This window comes from Stegostoma tigrinum, chromosome 40 (genome assembly GCF_030684315.1).
Source record: "Stegostoma tigrinum isolate sSteTig4 chromosome 40, sSteTig4.hap1, whole genome shotgun sequence".
NCBI lineage: Eukaryota > Metazoa > Chordata > Chondrichthyes > Orectolobiformes > Stegostomatidae > Stegostoma > Stegostoma tigrinum.
This window is the reverse complement of record NC_081393.1, coordinates 13910371-13919259: the sequence shown is the minus strand read 5'-3', so window position 1 is coordinate 13919259 and position 8889 is coordinate 13910371.

Sequence of the window (8889 nt, the reverse complement as noted above, 5' to 3'; positions counted from 1 at the left end):
TCACGATTTGTATTTGATGTAAGTTATAAAACTAATCTTGATAATTAATAATAACTAATTTAAATTCTCTGCTCTTTACCCTTAACTATGATTTTTTATTTGAAGTATTTTCAGAATCAATCTTATACTTAACCAGCTTTTTCTTTCGAGGAGAAAAGAAAAACACCAGAGATCTACATATAAACTGTAAAGACCTCATTGTAACTTTAAAAATTTGAAATATTCACCAAATCTGCTCACCCATTAGCTGCTTTCCTTGCTCTCACATCATGTTCTGATTCGCGAAATTACTCCATCACTGGTTTCACTGCAGGCTGTCCTTTCGATCAATGCCTTTTATCCTCTTCCACTACCCTCTCACTCTGGTAAGGTTACCTCTTGCAGCAAATGTTGTTTAAAGCCCATCCGCCTCTCTCTTCTCTGAATTCCCAGTTTCACTCATGCAGCATTTGGCTCGCTCCAACAAAGTCTCCAATCAGATTGACATGGCCCGGCCTGACTACACAGTGCACAAAGTCCTTCTCAGATATGGATCTACTCAGTCATCTCTTAGCTACTGTAATCAGCACCTGATTTAGTCAAAGGATTTCAGGAATTGCCACTATCACCAAATGGCTCATTTTAATGTGAATATTCTAACATAAAGGCTGGTGTCTGAATTTGACTTGAGCTATGAAACTGAACTTGGAAAAGACTTAACCCTTGAATTCCCATTTTGAATCAAATTCCCTGTTTCACACGCTCAGCCTTTGTATCACTCCAACTAACTCATTCCACACACATTGACCCTGCTCCTTACTTTATTTGCAGGGAAGAGTTGCAATATAAGATTTATTTCACACCATTTGGAGTATAAAGTTAGGACTGATTTGTCCGAAAGAATCATATGCCAGATTCATAGACTCCCTTCTCCACTTCCATCTCTTGCATCGGTCCACCACTAACCAACCAATACCTACAATGCACCTCTGCCTCAGCTCCCTTCCACCATCTCCCATGAAAGACACCCATGCTTGTATATTAAGAGCCTGACAAAATAACTTTGCTGAGAAACATAGAAGATAGAAGTAGGACAGGGTCATTCAACTCTTAAATTCAATTTGATTAAGGCTGATCATCCTCTAGTACTCGGTACCTTGTTCCCACTTTCATTGCATACCCTTCAATCTCTTTATCCCTCATAACGATATCTCATTCCTTCTGTAAAACATTCAATGTTTTGGCCTCAACTGTTTTCTGTGGGAGAAAATTCCGCAGGTTCATCACTTTCTGGTTAAAAAGAAATTCTCCTGATCTCAGTCCTAAATGGCATTCCCCATTTCCTGAGGCTCCGACTCCTGGTTCTGGACTTCCCAGTCATTGGGAACATCCTTCCTCTTTCCCCTATTTAGCCCAGTTAGATTCTTGTAGGTTTTCTCTCTTGTTCTTCTCAACACCAATGTACAACAATTCAGTCGCTTCAAACTTCAGTCTGCCGTCTCAGGAAGGAGTCCTATAAACTCTCCCAATTTTCCCGAAACCCCAAGAGTAATAATGGTTGGGAGGAGAGAGAAATGAAATCATAACAGGAGTATTGTGGTTCAATCCCTGATACAATTTCTAGACCCCAAAGTAACATCATTGATATGTATGTCAGGTTGAAAAAAATTGGGACTGTTATCTTCGAGGGCCCTGACAAGTCTCATCAATGAACATAACCACAAGATGGCGACAGAGCACTGCAAGCCTTTTGGTATGCTGAGATCCTGTTCTCAACTTCCATTGCGGCTTTAACCAGAATGCTGAGAGCGTGGCATAATGATGAAGTCATGAAATCATTTGTAATATATCTTCATGATCAAGTACCAGCATCATGGTTACAAGCACATTCAGTTCAGTTTAGCTTTGACAATGTATCGGTGATAAATGAAAAGAAATTGCAATTATTAGAGGTTGAAAGAATTGGGATCCAAGTAAGGTTTTTTTATAAAATGCACAAAATTTAAGCTCAAGGCATCAGGGTTACAAGAAAAGACAACAAAAGGAAGATTGAAACTGCTTTTTGCCAGCAACAGGGTTGTGTTTTATTAGAAATACCCAGTGCTGTGGGCCAACGATATCAGATCTATTGAAAATTAGTGACCTGTTATTGTGAACACTTGCGGTGTTACAGAAACATTTTGCAATGTCACTGTGAACATCTTGCTATGTTATCATCAACTATCATAATGTTACTGTGAATTCTTATTTTGTTGCTTTGAACTTTTGCTATATTAGTGTGAATACATGCTTTTCAAAATGATTTGCTGATGCTGCTGGGCCTGCTGTGTATTTCCAACACTTTCTGTTTTCATTTTTGGATCAAGATTTCATAAAAACTGCATTTTCCATCCACAAAAACATCAACTGGTTGGCAGAGTTAGATAAAGAGACAAATAGAAAGGAAGACAGCGAGAATAAATGATGCAATGGTAGCAAAGTAGGAAAAAAATGGAATGAAGAATTCGGAATTCTTGTATTTGGTGGTTACAGTTTGAACACTAAATGAAGCCACATTCTCCACAAGACGTCAGTGCTGTTGATATAATTATCACATTTGCATCAAACAGATTTGTGCCCTAGAACAAACATGTCAGAGCCTGATAGAGGGAAATGACTGCGCAATAAACTATTTTTTGCATCATTTCCTATGAAGAACATTCTAATGCATCTCTGAGGTTTATCTCTTATGTTCATTGTATCTTTAATGCTTTCATTCCCAGCTGCCCAAAAACTAACAGATTTATTCGGATCAACTTGACATTCATCCCACTTCACCATTTATCTATGTCCCAAACCAGCCAAGTTTTCACCTGTTGTGAGGCATTTTTGTTGGACAACTTTCCAGATGTTTATGGTTCTTCCATCTCCAAGCTGTTCTGCAGTGCTTGAGTTTATTTTACACCATCAGCCTCATTTGGAATTCCACCTACAACTCCTCAACTGCTTATTACACATCACGCTTTGCCCAAGTTGGGCCTGTATTTGCTGACACCCTGCTCAGCAGGCAATGTGTGCAATCTACATAATTCCAGCAAAATAAAGCCTACAAAGCACTGAGCTCATGGCAATGATTAAAATGCTAACAAACCATCCTGACTTGTTCACCATTTTACATCTGAAAATAACTACAACACTACCTCTGATATCCCCCATCATCATAGACGTAATTTATTTTTGATCATCAGTGCATTTAAAACAGATTTAAAGTTTTTACTTTAGTCTCAAATTTCATTGTACCCTTGCTCGTTCCCATCTTTACTTCAACTATACAGATAATCTCCAGCAGGCTCTTCAGTCTAAATCATTAATTCATTCAATTGATCTTTTGTGAATTCAGTTCTTAGCTTCTTAGGAATTTTCTTAATAAAAGCCCTCTTTGATGATCACTTCTTTGATCCAGGTTTTGGTTACTTCTCCTAATAAATGTTTCTTTGACTTGGCATTCAATTTCCCCTTATTTTGATACTTAATACAGAAAGTCTGTCAACATCAAATGCGGTAAATAATGGCAATTTATTGGTTTTTATATATGTACTGTGTGGAATGTGGGAGTTGCTGCTGGGCCACCATTTCTTGCTTGTCCCTAGTTGCCCTTGAGAAGATGCTGTTGAGCTGCCTTCTTGAACTGCTGCAGTTCATCTGCTGTGGGTTGGCCCACAATGCCCTTAAGGAGGGAATTCCAGGATTTTGACCCAGCAACGATGAAGGAACAGAAACATATTTCAAAGTCAGGATGGTTAGTGGCTTGGAGAGGAAATTGACTTTGGTGCTGTTTCCATGTATCTGCTGCCCTTGAGCTTTTAGATGGAAGTGGTCGTGAGTTTGGAAGCTGCTGCCTGAGGATATTTGGAGAATTTCTGCAGTGCATCTTGTAGATAGTACACTGCTGCCACTGAGGGTCAGTGGTGAAGTGAGTGGATGCTTCTCGATGCAGTGCCAATCCAGCGGGCTGCTTTGTCTCGATGGTGTCAAGCTTCTTGAGTGTTGTTGGGGCTGTAGTCATCTAGGCAAGTATGGAGTATTCCAACTCACTCCTGACTTGTGCCTTGAAGATGGTGTACAGGCTTTTGGGAGTCAGGGGCTAAGTTATTCACTGCAGTATTCCTAGTCCCTGACCAGCTCTTGTAGCCACTTCATTTAAGTGATGAGTCCAGTTCAGTTTCTGATGAATGATAATTCCCGGGATATTGGGGCATTCAGTGACAATAATGCCATTGAATGTCAAGGGGCGGTGGTTAGATTGTCTCTTATTGGCGATGGTCATAGCCTGGCATGGAGGTTATTTTGCACTCGTTAGCCCAAGCCTGAATATTGTCCAGATCTTGTTGCATTTGGACAGAGACTTTTTCAGTATCTGAGGAGCCACAAACAATGCTGAACACTGTGCAATCATTGGCAACATCCCCACTTCTGACCTTATGATGGAGGGATGGTCATTGATGGAGCAGCTGAAGATGGTTGGGCCTAGGACACTACCCTGAGGAACTCCTACAGAGATGTTCTGAAGATGAGATTATTCACCTCCAACAACCAAGGCCATTTTCCTATGTGTCGAGTATGACTTCAACCTCCCGAGGGTTTGCCACCTGATGTCCATTGATTCCAGTTTTGCTCCAGCTCCTTGAGGCCACAGTTGATTGAATGCAGCCTTGATATCAAGGTCTGTCACTCTCACCTAACCTCTGAAATTGAGCTCTTTTGTCCATGTTTGAACCGAGGCTGTAATGAAGTCAGGAGCTGAGTGGCCCTGGTGGGACCCAATCTGGGCATCACCGAGCAGGTTATTGCTGCACAGGTACTGCTTGATAGTACTGTTACTGACACTTTCCATCACTTCAGTGATGGTGGAGAGTAGACTGATGGGACAGTAATTGGCCGGGTTGGATTTGTCATGCTTTTTGTGCACAGGACATACCTGGGCAATTTTCCACATTGTAGGGTGGATGCTAGTATTGTGTTTGTACTGGAACAGCTTGGCTAGGGGAGTGGCATGTTCTGGAGCACAAGTCTTCAGTACTACTGCTGGAACGTCAGGGCCTGTAGCATTTGCAGTATCCAGCGTCTCCAACCATTCCTTGATATCATGTGGAGTGAATCAAATTGGCTGAAGACTGGTATCTGTGATGCTGGGGACCACTGGAGGAGACCGAGATGGATCTTCTACTCGGCACTTCTGGCTGAAGATTGCTGCGAAAGCTTCAGCCTTATTTTTGCACCGATGTGCTGAACTTTTCCATTATTGAAGATTGGGATATTTATGGAGCCTCCTCCTCCAGTGAGTTGTTTAATCGCCCACCACCATTCACCACTGGATGTGGCAGGACTACAGAGCTTCGAGCTGCTCCATCAATTGTGGGTTCACTTAGCTCTATCACTTGCTCTAATGCTGCTTGGTATGGAAGTAGTCCTGTTTGGTGGCTTCGCAGCCTTCAGGTTGCCTGGTGCTGCCTCCTGCACCCTCAACTGAACCCAGGGTTGATCCCCTGGCTTGATGGTAATGGTTGAGTGAGGGATATACTGACCCATGAGGTTACAGATTGTGAGATAACAAGGTGCAGAGCTGAATGAACACAGCAGGCCAAGCAGCATCTGCAGTTCCTGCTATCTCTGAAACAGGTTACAGATTCTGTTGGAGTACAATTCTGCTACTGTTGATAGCCCACAGTGTCTCATGGATGCCCAGTGTTGAGATACTAGATCTGTTCGAAGTCTATCCCATCTAGCACAGTGATAGTGCCAAACAGCATGATGGAAGTTATTTTCAATGTGAAAGTGGGACTTCATCTTCACAAGGTCTGTATGATGGTCTCTCTCACCCATACCATCATGGACAGATGCAACTGCAGATGACAGACTGATAAGGAGGAGGTCAATTATGTTTTTCCCTCTTGTTGGTTCCCTCACCACCTGCCACGGACCCAGTCTAGCAGCTATGTCCTTTAAGACCCAACCAGCTCAATCAGTAGTACTGCTGCCGAGCCACTCTTGGTGGTGGACATTGAAATCCCCCATCCAGAGTACATTTTGTGCCCTTGTCATCCTCAGTGCTTCCTCTAGGTGTTGTTCAACTTGGAGTACAGACTGGTCAGGTGAGGGAGGACAGCATTTGGTAATCAGCAGGAGCTTTCATTGTTCATGTTTTACCTGAAGCCATGAGACTTCATGGGGTCTGGAATCAGTGTTGAGAACTCCCAGAACAACGCCCTCCCAATTTTATACCACTGTGCCACCACCTCTGCTGGGTCTGTCCTGCTGGTGGACAGGACATATCCGGGAATGGTGATGATGGTGTCTGGGACATTGTCGATCAAATCTGATTCTGTGAGTAGGACTATGTCAGGCTGTTGCTTAACATACTCTGTTGGGCATTTCTCCCAGCTTTCCCACTAGCCCCGAGATGTTAATGAGGAGGACTTTGCAGGGTTGACAGGGCTGTTTCTGCTGTTCTCTTTTCCAGTGACAAGGTTGATACCACTTGATCCATCTGGTTTCATTTCTTAAGAGACTTGGTAGCAGTTGTTAAAACTGAATGACTTGCCAGGCCATTTCAGTGAGCAAATGGGAGTCAACCACATTGCTGTGGGTCTGTAGTAACATGAAGAAAGGCAGATTTCCTTCCCTGAAGGGCATCAATGAACCAGATGTGTTTTTCCAACAAGCAACAATGATTTCACAGCCATCAGTAGATTCTTAATTTCAGATTTTTGTAAAATTGAATTCAAATTCCACCATCTGCCATGGTGGGTATTTGAACTTGGGTCTCCAGAACATTATCTAGGTCTCTGGATTAATCGGCCAATGCCTTTCCCTGTCTTTTATCTGTGTCTATGTATATTTATACATGTTGTGCGAATTGTGTTTTGAATGATTTCACACGAACACACAGAATATCACAAAACTTTCTCCAGCAAACATCCTGTTATCAGAATTGTCGTTGAGTCTGCTGATTCACTCATTGCTCACACAAGGCTTAGGCTTATGATGCTTGGTGAAGTTCCCTGTCATCCTCTTTGGCAGAATAAAAGCTTAGCTTCTTCTGACCTGTTCACAAATCTCCCAACTCGCCATAACTCACTGACCGGCTCCTGCAACATTGAAAGGAGACAGTTAACAGGCCCAGTTTCTGCCCAGTCAGTCAGCATGATTGGAGCTAGACCTGGACCTGCAAAATAAGAACTGGAAGATTTTAAACAAATAAAACAAAGTTCAAGAAAATGACAATCATAATTATTGCTGAATAAAGAATATGCATTTATGACGAGAGGTCATAACTTGAGATATAAGCTGCTGCCAGACTTGCTGGTTTCTGTCTTTTATTTTTTGTCCTCTTTCCCAATTTCCAGCATTCAGTGTTCTACTTTGGTCACGCAGATGTTTTTGAAGGAAGTGTTGAGATTCAGAAATATGTGCATCCAGGATTTACTCAGTCTTCAAATCTGGGTGCCAGACTGAAGCTCAGAATATTCTGACCAAAAAGGAGACTAACTGAACTGCAACCTGCTTGTTCTTCTTTAAAATATATGAACTCTGGTTAACTAGGTGGATGCTCTCACATTGTATGCAGCATATTGTATTAGCAGGCCATCTAATTATGATGTGTAAGATAATTAACAGACTTAAGAGGGTAAGTAGAGAGAAATTATTTACTCTAGTAAGGCAAATCCAGAACTAATATAAAATTAGAACTTAATCATTGAGAGGTGATGTCAGGAAGCAATTCTTCACACAAAGGGTCTTAAAATAATTGAGACTGAAGGTTTGTTGAAAAACTTGAAAATGATTTTTATGAAGGGCTTTACAGTCAAGGTGAACAGAGTCACTGACTCTGACACGGACAGCAATGCCCGTGAAAGAATTAAAAAAAAATTAAGATACATATCAGCCATGATTAAATTGAATGATGAGACATATTTGAGGGGATGAGTAGCTTTCTCTGGTTCTAACATTCTTGCATCTGCAGCAGTCGAATGGAAACACAGGACTTCTTTGTAGAATCTCTACTCTCAAATATGCAAAGGATCCATGTCAAGAACATTAGAATCTGCAGGGGAATTATGTAGCCATGATGAACCCGCATTCACTGCAAGCAGGACATGGACATATGTTAACTAAAATGGGTTCAAACATTCACAGTAAATATTGTTGCTGCAATAATTCAGACGTCATAAAGACTGGCCATATCAGTGGAGTTGACCAAATATACCAAAGACTGACATTTGATTTGTGGCGGCAAACTGACAGCTACCTTCTGCTTCTGAGACACACAGCAATTGTTCTCCATTTGCTGTTCATCTTGGTTGTCCACACTTCTGCATCACTTTCTACTGTGACTATAAGTTACTGACAGCATGACAGATTCTGAAGGAAAGTCAAACTGGTCTTGAAAAGTTAACTTTGTTTCTCTCTCCACAGAAACTGCCATTCTTCAGCACTTTCTGTTTTGATTTCAGCTATCCACCATCAGCAGTAATTTTGCTTTCATTTGAGAGTTTACCAGTCAGTCTGACTCCATTATTTATGTTAATCAATTATTACATTTACATGAACTGAACCTCAACTGAGCCAGCACAGGCACTGTGGCCTGAAAGGCCTCCTGCTGAGCTGTACCATTCTATGGATGTCTGCTCTTGCCTGGTGGATGGTAGATGGTTGAAGGGACATGAATCACTTTTTTCCAGTGTGAAATCTGCGCCTGAGAGTGAATGTTCAAGCCCAATTACAGGAAAATTTTGTTTCTGGCCTTGCATCAACTTGAAATATTGCCAGCAAGAGATTTACACACTTCACACTAGCTAAAGCAGCTAATTAAATTGAAATCTGAAATTCTCACTCTTATAAGGCTCTGGATGCTGGGGCAGGATGGGAGGT